The following is a 12,721-nucleotide window of genomic DNA, read 5'->3' on the forward strand; positions in this document are numbered from 1 at the left end:
TCGGGAAGAGGGGGGGGGGGGGGAGAGGGGGGTAGGGGGAGAGGGGGGGGGGGAAGAGGGGGGTAGGGGGAGAGGGGGGTAGGGGGAGATCACATCACCGTGTGTTCCAATACAACCCTGAACACACCCAGGGGGAGAGGGGGGGGGGGGGGGAGAGGGGAGATCACATCACCGTGTGTTCCAATACAACCCTGAACACACCCAGGGGGAGAGGGGGGGGGGGAAGAGTGGGGGGGGAAGAGTGGGGGGGGAGAGGGGGGGGGGGGAGAGGGGGGGGGGGGGAGAGGGGGGGGGGGGAGAGGGTGGGGGGGAGAGGGTGGGGGGGGAGAGGGGGGGATCACATCACTGTGTGTTCCAATATAACCCTGAACACACCCAGGGGGAGAGGGGGGGGGGGAAGAGTGGGGGGGGAGAGGGGGGGGGGGGGGGAGAGGGGGGGGGGGGAGAGGGGGGGGGGGGAGAGGGGGGGGGGAGAGGGGGGGGGGGAGAGAGGGGGGGGGGCGGGGAGATCACATCACCGTGTGTTCCAATATAACCCTGAACACACCCAGGGGGAGAGGGGGGGGGGGGAAGAGTGGGGGGGGAGAGGGGGGGGGGGGGGAGAGGGGGGGGGGGAGAGGGGGGGGGGGAGAGGGGGGGGGGAGAGGGGGGGGGGGAGAGAGGGGGGGGGCGGGGAGATCACATCACCGTGTGTTCCAATATAACCCTGAACACACCCAGGGGGGAGGAGGGGGGGGGAGAGGGGGGGGGGGGGAGAGGGGGGGGGGGAGAGGGGGGGGGGGAGAGGGGGGGGGGGGGGAGAGGGGGGGATCACATCACTGTGTGTTCCAATATAACCCTGAACACACCCAGGGGGAGAGAGGGGGGGAGGGAGAGGGAGGTGGAGAGGGGGGGGGAAGAGAGGGGGCGGGGAGAGAGAGAGAGAGAGAGAGAGGGGGGAAAGAGAGAGAGAGAGAGAGAGAGGGGGGGAAAGAGAGAGAGAGAGAGAGAGAGCGGGGGGGAAAGAGAGAGAGAGAGAGAGAGAGCGGGGGGGGAAAGAGAGAGAGAGAGAGAGAGAGCGGGGGGGAAAGGGAGAGAGCGGGGGGGAAAGGGAGAGAGCGGGGGGGAAAGGAGAGAGCGGGGGGGAAAGGGAGAGAGCGGGGGGGAAAGGGAGAGAGCGGGGGGGAAAGGGAGAGAGCGGGGGGGAAAGGGAGAGAGCGGGGGGGAAAGGGAGAGAGCGGGGGGGAAAGGGAGAGAGCGGGGGGGAAAGGGAGAGAGCGGGGGGGAAAGGGAGAGAGCGGGGGGGAAAGGGAGAGAGCGGGGGGGAAAGGGAGAGAGCGGGGGGGAAAGGGAGAGAGCGGGGGGGGAAAGGGAGAGAGCGGGGGGGAAAGGGAGAGAGCGGGGGGGAAAGGGAGAGAGCGGGGGGGAAAGGGAGAGAGCGGGGGGGAAAGGGAGAGAGCGGGGGGGAAAGGGAGAGAGCGGGGGGAAAGGGAGAGAGCGGGGGGGAAAGGGAGAGAGCGGGGGGGAAAGGGAGAGAGCGGGGGGGAAAGGGAGAGAGCGGGGGGGAAAGGGAGAGAGCGGGGGGGAAAGGGAGAGAGCGGAGGGGGGGAAAGGGAGAGAGCGGGGGGGAAAGGGAGAGAGCGGGGGGGAAAGGGAGAGAGCGGGGGGGAAAGGGAGAGAGCGGGGGGGAAAGGGAGAGAGCGGGGGGGAAAGGGAGAGAGAGCGGGGGGAAAGGGAGAGAGAGCGGGGGGAAAGGGAGAGAGAGCGGGGGGGAAAGGGAGAGAGAGCGGGGGGAAAGGGAGAGAGAGCGGGGGGAAAGGGAGAGAGAGCGGGGGGGAAAGGGAGAGAGAGCGGGGGGGAAAGGGAGAGAGCGGGGGGGAAAGGGAGAGAGAGCGGGGGGAAAGGGAGAGAGCGGGGGGGAAAGGGAGAGAGCGGGGGGGAAGGGAGAGCGCGGGGGGAAAGGGAGAGCGCGGGGGGAAAGGGAGAGCGCGGGGGGAAAGGGAGAGCGCGGGGGGAAGAGAGAGAGCGCGGGGGGAAGAGAGAGAGCGCGGGGGGAAGAGAGAGAGCGCGGGGGGAAGAGAGAGAGCGCGGGGGGAAGAGAGAGAGCGCGGGGGGAAGAGAGAGAGCGCGGGGGAAGAGAGAGAGCGCGGGGGGAAGAGAGAGAGCGCGGGGGGGAAGAGAGAGAGCGCGGGGGGAAGATAGAGAGCGCGGGGGGAAGATAGAGAGCGCGGGGGGAAGAGAGAGAGCGCGGGGGGTAGAGAGAGAGAGAGGGGGAAGAGAGAGAGAGAAGGGGAAGAGAGAGAGAGAAGGGGAAGAGAGAGAGAGAAGGGGAAGAGAGAGAGAGAAGGGGAAGAGAGAGAGAGGGGGAAGAGAGAGAGAGAGAGGGGGAAGAGAGAGAGAGAGAGGGGGAAGAGAGAGGGGGAAGAGAGAGAGAGGGGAAAGAGAGAGAGAGGGGAAAGAGAGAGAGAGGGGAAAGAGAGAGAGAGGGGAAAGAGAGAGAGAGGGGAAAGAGAGAGAGAGGGGAAAGAGAGAGAGAGGGGAAAGAGAGAGAGAGGGGAAAGAGAGAGAGAGGGGAAAGAGAGAGAGAGGGGAAAGAGAGAGAGAGGGGAAAGAGAGAGAGAGGGGAAAGAGAGAGAGAGGGGGAAGAGAGAGAGAGAGAGGGGAAAGAGAGAGAGAGGGAGGGGGAACGAGAGAGAGAGGGGGAAGAGAGAGAGAGAGAGAGAGGGGAAGAGAGAGAGAGAGAGAGAGGGGAAAGAGAGAGAGAGGGAGGGGAACGAGAGAGAGAGGGAGGGGGAACGAGAGAGAGAGGGAGGGGGAACGAGAGAGAGAGGGAGGGGGAACGAGAGAGAGAGGGAGGGGGAACGAGAGAGAGAGGGAGGGGGAACGAGAGAGAGGAGGGAGGGGGAACGAGAGAGAGAGGGAGGGGGAACGAGAGAGAGAGGGAGGGGGAACGAGAGAGAGAGGGAGGGGGAACGAGAGAGAGAGGGAGCGCGGGGGGAAAGGGAGAGCGCGGGGGGAAAGGGGAGAGCGCGGGGGAAAGGGAGAGCGCGGGGGGAAAGGGAGAGCGCGGGGGGAAAGGGAGAGCGCGGGGGGAAAGGGAGAGCGCGGGGGGAAAGGGAGAGCGCGGGGGGAAAGGGAGAGCGCGGGGGGAAAGGGAGAGCGCGGGGGGAAAGGGAGAGCGCGGGGGGGAAAGGGAGAGCGCGGGGGGAAAGGGAGAGCGCGGGGGGAAAGGGAGAGCGCGGGGGGAAAGGGAGAGCGCGGGGGGAAAGGGAGAGCGCGGGGGGAAAGGGAGAGCGCGGGGGGAAAGGGAGGAGCGCGGGGGGAAAGGGAGAGCGCGGGGGGAAAGGGAGAGCGCGGGGGGAAAGGGAGAGCGCGGGGGGAAAGGGAGAGCGCGGGGGGAAAGGGAGAGCGCGGGGGGAAAGGGAGAGCGCGGGGGGAAAGGGAGAGCGCGGGGGAAAGGGAGAGCGCGGGGGGAAAGGGAGAGCGCGGGGGGAAAGGGAGAGCGCGGGGGGAAAGGGAGAGCGCGGGGGGAAAGGGAGAGCGCGGGGGGAAAGGGAGAGCGCGGGGGAAAGGGAGAGCGCGGGGGGGAAAGGGAGAGCGCGGGGGAAAGGGAGAGCGCGGGGGGAAAGGGAGAGCGCGGGGGGAAAGGGAGAGCGCGGGGGGAAAGGGAGAGCGCGGGGGGAAAGGGAGAGCGCGGGGGGAAAGGGAGAGCGCGGGGGGAAAGGGAGAGCGCGGGGGAAAGGGAGAGCGCGGGGGGAAAGGGGAGAGCGCGGGGGGAAAGGGAGAGCGCGGGGGGAAAGGGAGAGCGCGGGGGGAAAGGGAGAGCGCGGGGGGAAAGGGAGAGCGCGGGGGGAAAGGGAGAGCGCGGGGGGAAAGGGAGAGCGCGGGGGGAAAGGGAGAGCGCGGGGGGAAGAGAGAGAGCGCGGGGGGAAGAGAGAGAGCGCGGGGGGAAGAGAGAGAGCGCGGGGGGAAGAGAGAGAGCGCGGGGGGAAGAGAGAGAGCGCGGGGGGAAGAGAGAGAGCGCGGGGGAAGAGAGAGAGCGCGGGGGGAAGAGAGAGAGCGCGGGGGAGAGAGAGAGAGGGGGGGGAAGAGAGAGAGAGAGGGGGAAGAGAGAGAGAGAGGGGGAAGGAGAGAGAGAGAGGGGGAAGAGAGAGAGAGAGGGGGAAGAGAGAGAGAGAAGGCGAAGAGAGAGAGAGAGAGGGGGAAGAGAGAGAGAGAGGGGGAAGAGAGAGAGAGAAGGCGAAGAGAGAGAGAGAGAAGGGGAAGAGAGAGAGAGAGAGGGGGAAGAGAGAGAGAGAGAGGGGAAGAGAGAGAGAGGGGAAAGAGAGAGAGGGAAGAGAGAGAGAGGGGAAAGAGAGAGAGAGGGGAAAGAGAGAGAGAGGGGAAAGAGAGAGAGAGAGAGAGGGGAAAGAGAGAGAGAGGGAGGGGGAACGAGAGAGAGAGGGAGGGGGAACGAGAGAGAGGGAGGGGAACGAGAGAGAGGAGGGACGAGAGAGAGAGGAGGGGGAACGAGAGAGAGAGGGAGGGGGAACGAGAGAGAGAGGGAGGGGGAACGAGAGAGAGAGGGAGGGGGAACGAGAGAGAGAGAGGGAGGGGGAACGAGAGAGAGAGAGGGAGGGGGGAACGAGAGAGAGAGAGGGAGGGGGAACGAGAGAGAGAGAGGGAGGGGGAACGAGAGAGAGAGAGTGAGGGGGAACGAGAGAGAGAGAGGGAGGGGGAACGAGAGAGAGAGAGGGAGGGGGAACGAGAGAGAGAGAGGGAGGGGGAACGAGAGAGAGAGGGAGGGGGAACGAGAGAGAGAGAGGGAGGGGGAACGAGAGAGAGAGAGGGAGGGGGAACGAGAGAGAGAGAGGGAGGGGGAACGAGAGAGAGAGGGAGGGGGAACGAGAGAGAGAGGGAGGGGGAACGAGAGAGAGAGGGAGGGGGAACGAGAGAGAGAGGGAGGGGGAACGAGAGAGGAGAGGGAGGGGGAACGAGAGGGAGAGGGAGGGGGAACGAGAGGGAGAGGGAGGGGGAACGAGAGAGAGAGGGAGGGGGAACGAGAGAGAGAGGGAGGGGAACGAGAGAGAGAGGGAGGGGGAACGAGAGAGAGAGGGAGGGGGAACGAGAGAGAGAGGGAGGGGGAACGAGAGAGAGAGGGAGGGGGAACGAGAGAGAGAGGGAGGGGGAACGAGAGAGAGAGGGAGGGGGAACGAGAGAGAGAGGGAGGGGGAACGAGAGAGAGAGGGAGGGGAACGAGAGAGAGAGGGAGGGGGAACGAGAGAGAGAGGGAGAGGGGGGAAAGGGAGAGAGCGGGGGGGAAAGGGAGAGAGCGGGGGGGAAAGGGAGAGAGCGGGGGGGAAAGGGAGAGAGCGGGGGGGAAAGGGAGAGCGGGGGGGAAAGGGAGAGAGCGGGGGGGAAAGGGAGAGAGCGGGGGGGAAAGGGAGAGAGCGGGGGGGAAAGGGAGAGCGCGGGGGGAAAGGGAGAGCGCGGGGGGGGAAAGGGAGAGCGCGGGGGGGAAAGGGAGAGCGCGGGGGGGAAAGGGAGAGCGCGGGGGGGAAAGGGAGAGCGCGGGGGGAAAGGGAGAGCGCGGGGGGAAAGGGAGAGCGCGGGGGGAAAGGGAGAGCGCGGGGGGGAAAGGGAGAGCGCGGGGGGGAAAGGGAGAGCGCGGGGGGGAAAGGGAGAGCGCGGGGGGGAAAGGGAGAGCGCGGGGGGGAAAGGGAGAGCGCGGGGGGGAAAGGGAGAGCGCGGGGGGGGAAAGGGAGAGCGCGGGGGGGAAAGGGAGAGCGCGGGGGGGAAAGGGAGAGCGCGGGGGGGAAAGGGAGAGCGCGGGGGGGAAAGGGAGAGCGCGGGGGGGAAAGGGAGAGCGCGGGGGGGAAAGGGAGAGCGCGGGGGGGAAAGGGAGAGCGCGGGGGGAAAGGGAGAGCGCGGGGGGGAAAGGAGGAGAGCGCGGGGGGGAAAGGGAGAGCGCGGGGGGGAAAGGGAGAGCGCGGGGGGGAAAGGGAGAGCGCGGGGGGGAAAGGGAGAGCGCGGGGGGGAAAGGGAGAGAGCGCGGGGGGGAAAGGGAGAGCGCGGGGGGAAAGGGAGAGCGCGGGGGGAAAGGGAGAGCGCGGGGGGGAAAGGGAGAGCGCGGGGGGAAAGGGAGAGCGCGGGGGGAAAGGGAGAGCGCGGGGGGGAAAGGGAGAGCGCGGGGGGGAAAGGGAGAGCGCGGGGGGGAAAGGGAGAGCGCGGGGGGGAAAGGGAGAGCGCGGGGGGAAAGGGAGAGCGCGGGGGGGAAAGGGAGAGCGCGGGGGGGAAAGGGAGAGCGCGGGGGGGAAAGGGAGAGAGCGCGGGGGGGAAAGGGAGGAGCGCGGGGGGGAAAGGGAGAGCGCGGGGGGGAAAGGGAGAGCGCGGGGGGGGAAAGGGAGAGCGCGGGGGGGAAAGGGAGAGCGCGGGGGGGAAAGGGAGAGCGCGGGGGGGAAAGGGAGAGCGCGGGGGGAAAGGGAGAGCGCGGGGGGGAAAGGGAGAGCGCGGGGGGGAAAGGGAGAGCGCGGGGGGGAAAGGGGAGAGCGCGGGGGGGAAAGGGAGAGCGCGGGGGGGAAAGGGAGAGCGCGGGGGGAAAGGGAGAGCGCGGGGGGGGAAAGGGAGAGCGCGGGGGGGAAAGGGAGAGCGCGGGGGGGAAAGGGAGAGCGCGGGGGGGAAAGGGGAGAGCGCGGGGGGGAAAGGGAGAGCGCGGGGGGGGAAAGGGAGAGCGCGGGGGGGAAAGGGAGAGCGCGGGGGGAAAGGGAGAGCGCGGGGGGGAAAGGGAGAGCGCGGGGGGGAAAGGGAGAGCGCGGGGGGGAAAGGGAGAGCGCGGGGGGGGAAAGGGAGAGCGCGGGGGGGGAAAGGGAGAGCGCGGGGGGAAAGGGAGAGCGCGGGGGGGGAAAGGGGAGAGCGCGGGGGGGAAAGGGAGAGCGCGGGGGGGAAAGGGAGAGCGCGGGGGGGGAAAGGGAGAGCGCGGGGGGAAAGGGAGAGCGCGGGGGGGAAAGGCGGAAGAGCGCGGGGGGGAAAGGGAGAGCGCGGGGGGGAAAGGGAGAGCGCGGGGGGGAAAGGGAGAGCGCGGGGGGGGAAAGGGAGAGCGCGGGGGGGAAAGGGAGAGCGCGGGGGGGGAAAGGGAAGAGCGCGGGGGGGAAAGGGAGAGCGCGGGGGGGAAAGGGAGAGCGCGGGGGGGAAAGGGAGAGCGCGGGGGGGAAAGGGAGAGCGCGGGGGGGGAAAGGGAGAGCGCGGGGGGGAAAGGGAGAGCGCGGGGGGGAAAGGGAGAGCGCGGGGGGGAAAGGGAGAGCGCGGGGGGGAAAGGGAGAGCGCGGGGGGGGAAAGGGAGAGCGCGGGGGGGAAAGGGAGAGCGCGGGGGGGAAAGGGAGAGCGCGGGGGGAAAGGGAGAGCGCGGGGGGAAAGGGAGAGCGCGGGGGGGAAAGGGGGAGAGCGCGGGGGGAAAGGGAGAGCGCGGGGGGAAAGGGAGAGCGCGGGGGGAAAGGGAGAGCGCGGGGGGAAAGGGAGAGCGCGGGGGGAAAGGGAGAGCGCGGGGGGGAAAGGGAGAGCGCGGGGGGAAAGGGAGAGCGCGGGGGGAAAGGGAGAGCGCGGGGGGAAAGGGAGAGCGCGGGGGGGAAAGGGAGAGCGCGGGGGGAAAGGGAGAGCGCGGGGGGAAAGGGAGAGCGCGGGGGGGAAAGGGATGAGCGCGGGGGGAAAGGGAGAGCGCGGGGGGAAAGGGAGAGCGCGGGGGGAAAGGGAGAGCCCGGGGGGAAAGGGAGAGCGCGGGGGGAAAGGGAGAGCGCGGGGGAAAGGGAGAGCGCGGGGGGAAAGGGAGAGCGCGGGGGGAAAGGGAGAGCGCGGGGGGAAAGGGAGAGCGCGGGGGGAAAGGGAGAGCGCGGGGGAAAGGGAGGAGCGCGGGGGAAAGGGAGAGCGCGGGGGAAAGGGAGAGCGCGGGGGAAAGGGAGAGCGCGGGGGGAAAGGGAGAGCGCGGGGGGAAAGGGAGAGCGCGGGGGGAAAGGGAGAGCGCGGGGGGAAAGGGAGAGCGCGGGGGGAAGAGGGAGAGCGCGGGGGGAAGAGGAGAGCGCGGGGGGAAGAGGAGAGCGCGGGGGGAAGAGGGAGAGCGCGGGGGGGAGAGAGAGAGCGCGGGGGAAGAGAGAGAGCGCGGGGGGAAGAGAGAGAGCGCGGGGGGAAGAGAGAGAGCGCGGGGGGAAGAGAGAGAGCGCGGGGGGAAGAGAGAGAGCGCGGGGGGAAGAGAGAGAGCGCGGGGGGAAGAGAGAGAGCGCGGGGGGAAGAGAGAGAGCGCGGGGGGAAGAGAGAGAGAGAGGGGAAGAGAGAGAGAGAGGGGGAAGAGAGAGAGAGAGGGGGAAGAGAGAGAGAGAGGCGGAAGAGAGAGAGAGAAGGCAAAGAGAGAGAGAGAGAGGGGGAAGAGAGAGAGAGAGGGGGAAGAGAGAGAGAGAAGGCGAAGAGAGAGAGAGAGAAGGGGAAGAGAGAGAGAGAGAGGGGGAAGAGAGAGAGAGAGAGGGGGAAGAGAGAGAGAGGGGAAAGAGAGAGAGGGAAGAGAGAGAGAGGGGAAAGAGAGAGAGAGGGGAAAGAGAGAGAGAGGGGAAAGAGAGAGAGAGGGGAAAGAGAGAGAGAGAGAGAGGGGAAAGAGAGAGAGAGGGAGGGGAACGAGAGAGAGAGGGAGGGGGAACGAGAGAGAGGGAGGGGGAACGAGAGAGAGAGGGAGGGGGAACGAGAGAGAGAGGGAGGGGGAACGAGAGAGAGAGGGAGGGGGAACGAGAGAGAGAGGGAGGGGGAACGAGAGAGAGAGGGAGGGGGAACGAGAGAGAGAGGAGGGGGAACGAGAGAGAGAGGGAGGGGGAACGAGAGAGAGAGGGAGGGGGAACGAGAGAGAGAGAGGGAGGGGGAACGAGAGAGAGAGAGGGAGGGGGAACGAGAGAGAGAGAGGGAGGGGGAACGAGAGAGAGAGAGGGAGGGGGAACGAGAGAGAGAGAGTGAGGGGGAACGAGAGAGAGAGAGGGAGGGGGAACGAGAGAGAGAGAGGGAGGGGTAACGAGAGAGAGAGAGGGAGGGGTAACGAGAGAGAGAGAGGGAGGGGTAACGAGAGAGAGAGGGAGGGGGAACGAGAGAGAGAGGGAGGGGGAACGAGAGAGAGAGGGAGGGGGAACGAGAGAGAGAGGGAGGGGGAACGAGAGAGAGAGGGAGGGGGAACGAGAGGGAGAGGGAGGGGGAACGAGAGGGAGAGGGAGGGGGAACGAGAGGGAGAGGGAGGGGGAACGAGAGAGAGAGGGAGGGGGAACGAGAAGAGAGAGGGAGGGGGAACGAGAGAGAGAGGGAGGGGGAACGAGAGAGAGAGGGAGGGGGAACGAGAGAGAGAGGGAGGGGGAACGAGAGAGAGAGGGAGGGGGAACGAGAGAGAGAGGGAGGGGGAACGAGAGAGAGAGGGAGGGGGAACGAGAGAGAGAGGGAGGGGGAACGAGAGAGAGAGGGAGGGGGAACGAGAGAGAGAGGGAGGGGGAACGAGAGAGAGAGGGAGGGGGAACGAGAGAGAGAGGGAGGGGGAACGAGAGAGAGAGGGAGGGGGAACGAGAGAGAGAGGGAGGGGGAACGAGAGAGAGAGGGAGGGGGAACGAGAGAGAGAGGGAGGGGGAACGAGAGAGAGAGGGAGGGGGAACGAGAGAGAGAGGGAGGGGGAACGAGAGAGAGAGGGAGGGGGAACGAGAGAGAGAGGGAGGGGGAACGAGAGAGAGAGGGAGGGGGAACGAGAGAGAGAGGGAGGGGGAACGAGAGAGAGTGGGAGGGGGAACGAGAGAGAGTGGGAGGGGGAACGAGAGAGAGTGGGAGGGGGAACGAGAGAGAGTGGGAGGGGGAACGAGAGAGAGAGGGAGGGGGAACGAGAGAGAGAGGGAGGGGGAACGAGAGAGAGAGGGAGGGGGAACGAGAGAGAGAGGGAGGGGGAACGAGAGAGAGAGGGAGGGGGAACGAGAGAGAGAGGGAGGGGGAACGAGAGAGAGAGGGAGGGGGAACGAGAGAGAGAGGGAGGGGGAACGAGAGAGAGAGGGAGGGGGAACGAGAGAGAGAGGGAGGGGGAACGAGAGAGAGAGGGAGGGGGGAACGAGAGAGAGAGGGAGGGGGAACGAGAGAGAGAGGGAGGGGGAACGAGAGAGAGAGGGAGGGGGAACGAGAGAGAGAGGGAGGGGGAAAGAGAGAGAGAGGGAGGGGGAAAGAGAGAGAGAGGGGGGGGAAAGAGAGAGAGAGGGGGGGAAAGAGAGAGAGAGGGAGGGGGAAAGAGAGAGAGGGGGAAGAGAGAGAGAGAGAGAGGGAAGAGAGAGAGAGGGGGAAGAGAGAGAGAGAGGGGGAAGAGAGAGAGAGTGGGGGAAGAGAGAGAGGGGGAAGAGAGAGAGAGAGGGGGAAGAGAGAGAGAGAGGGGGAAGAGAGAGAGAGAGGGGGAAGAGAGAGAGAGAGGGGGAAGAGAGAGAGAGAGGGGGAAGAGAGAGAGAGAGGGGGAAGAGAGAAAGAGAGGGGGAAGAGAGAGAGAGAGAGGGGGAAGAGAGAGAGAGAGGGGGGGAAGAGAGAGAGAGAGGGGGAAGAGGGAGGGAGAGGGGGATGAGAGAGAGGGGGGAAGAGAGAGAGAGAGGGGGAAGAGAGAGAGGGGGAGGAAGAGAGAGAGGGGGAGGAAGAGAGAGAGGGGGAGGAAGAGAGAGAGGGGAGGAAGAGAGAGAGGGGAGGAAGAGAGAGAGGGGGAGGAAGAGAGAGAGGGGAGGAAGAGAGAGAGGGGGAGGAAGAGAGAGAGGGGGAGGAAGAGAGAGAGGGGGGGAAGAGAGAGAGGGGGGGAAGAGAGAGAGGGGGGGAAGAGAGAGAGGGGGGGAGAGAGAGAGGGGGGGAAGAGAGAGAGGGGGGGGAAGAGAGAGAGGGAGGGAAGAGAGAGAGGGGGGGAAGAGAGAGAGGGGGGGAAGAGAGAGAGGGGGGGAAGAGAGAGAGGGGGGGAAGAGAGAGAGGGGGGGAAGAGAGAGAGGGGGGGAAGAGAGAGAGGGGGGGGAAGAGAGAGAGGGGGGGAAGAGAGAGAGGGGGGGAAGAGAGAGAGGGGGGGAAGAGAGAGAGGGAGGGAAGAGAGAGAGGGGGGAAGAGAGAGAGGGGGGGAAGAGAGAGAGGGGGGGAAGAGAGAGAGAGAGTGGGAAGAGAGAGAGAGAGGGGGAAGAGAGAGAGAGGGGGAAGAGAGAGAGAGAGGGGGAAGAGAGAGAGAGAGGGGGAAGAGAGAGAGAGAGGGGGAAGAGAGAGAGAGAGGGGGAAGAGAGAGAGAGAGGGGGAAGAGAGAGAGAGAGGGGGAAGAGAGAGAGAGAGGGGGAAGAGAGAGAGAGAGGGGAAGAGAGAGTGAGGGAGGGGAGTGAGAGAGAGGGAAGAGAGAGAGAGGGGGGAGAGAGAGAGGGGGGGAAGAGAGAGGGAGAGTGTGGAGGGGGGATGGAGGGGGTAGTGATGGGGGAGGGGTGTGAGAGGGGGAGAGAGAGGGGGTGGGTGAGGAGGGAAAGGGGTGGGTGAGGAGGGAAAGGGAGGGGAGAAGGGTGAGGGAGGAGGTAGAGGGGGAGGGGGAGGAGGAGGTCGAGGGGGAGGGGGAGGTCGAGGGGGAGGAGGAGGTCGAGGGGGAGGGGGAGGAGGAGGTCGAGGGGGAGGAGGAGGAGGAGGTCGAGGGGGAGGGGGAGGAGGAGGGAGAGGGAGAGGGGGAGGTAGAGGGGGAGGGGGAGGGGGAGGGGGAGGAGGTGGTAGAGGGGGAGGGGCAGGAGGTGGTAGAGGGGGAGGTGGTAGAGGGGGAGGTGGTAGAGGGGGAGGTGGTAGAGGGGGAGGGGGAGGAGGAGGGTGAGGGTGAGGTAGAGGGGGAGGGGGAGGAGGAGGTAGAGGGGGAGGGGGAGGTAGAGGGGGAGGGGGAGGAGGAGGTAGAGGGGGAGGAGGAGGTGGAGGGGGAGGAGGAGGTGGAGGGGGGAGGAGGAGGTGGAGGGGGAGGAGGAGGTGGAGGGGGAGGAGGAGGTGGAGGGGGGAGGAGGTGGTAGAGGGGGAGGAGGTGGTAGAGGGGGAGGAGGTGGTAGAGGGGGAGGGGGAGGGGGAGGGGGAGGGAGAGAGGGTGGGGGAGGGAGTGAGGGTGGGGGGGAGAGAGGGTGGGGGAGGAGGAGGGAGAGGAGGAGGGAGAGGGGAGGGAGAGGGGGAGGGAGAGGGGGAGGGAGAGGGGGAGGAGAGGGGGAGGGAGTGGGGGAGGGAGAGGGGGAGGGAGAGGGGGAGGGAGAGGGGAGGAAGAGAGAGAGGGGGAGGAAGAGAGAGAGGGGGAGGAAGAGAGAGAGGGGAGGAAGAGAGAGGGGGGGGAGAGAGAGAGGGAAGAGAGAGAGAGGGGGGAGAGAGAGAGAGGGAAGAGAGAGGGAGAGTGTGGAGGGGGGATGGAGGGTGGTAGTGATGGGGAGGGGTGAGAGAGGGGGGAGAGAGAGGGGGTGGGTGAGGAGGGAAAGGGGGTGGGTGAGGAGGGAAAGGGAGGGGAGAAGGGTGAGGGAGGAGGTAGAGGGGGAGGGGGAGGAGGTGGTCGAGGGGGAGGGGGAGGAGGAGGTCGAGGGGGAGGAGGAGGAGGAGGAGGTCGAGGGGGAGGGGGAGGAGGAGGGAGAGGGAGAGGGGGAGGTAGAGGGGGAGGGGGAGGGGGAGGGGGAGGGGGAGGTAGAGGGGGAGGGGGAGGAGGTGGTAGAGGGGGAGGGGCAGGAGGTGGTAGAGGGGGAGGGCAGGAGGTGGTAGAGGGGGAGGTGGT

Source organism: Heptranchias perlo, unplaced genomic scaffold, assembly GCF_035084215.1.
Source record: "Heptranchias perlo isolate sHepPer1 unplaced genomic scaffold, sHepPer1.hap1 HAP1_SCAFFOLD_223, whole genome shotgun sequence".
NCBI classification, from domain to species: domain Eukaryota; kingdom Metazoa; phylum Chordata; class Chondrichthyes; order Hexanchiformes; family Hexanchidae; genus Heptranchias; species Heptranchias perlo.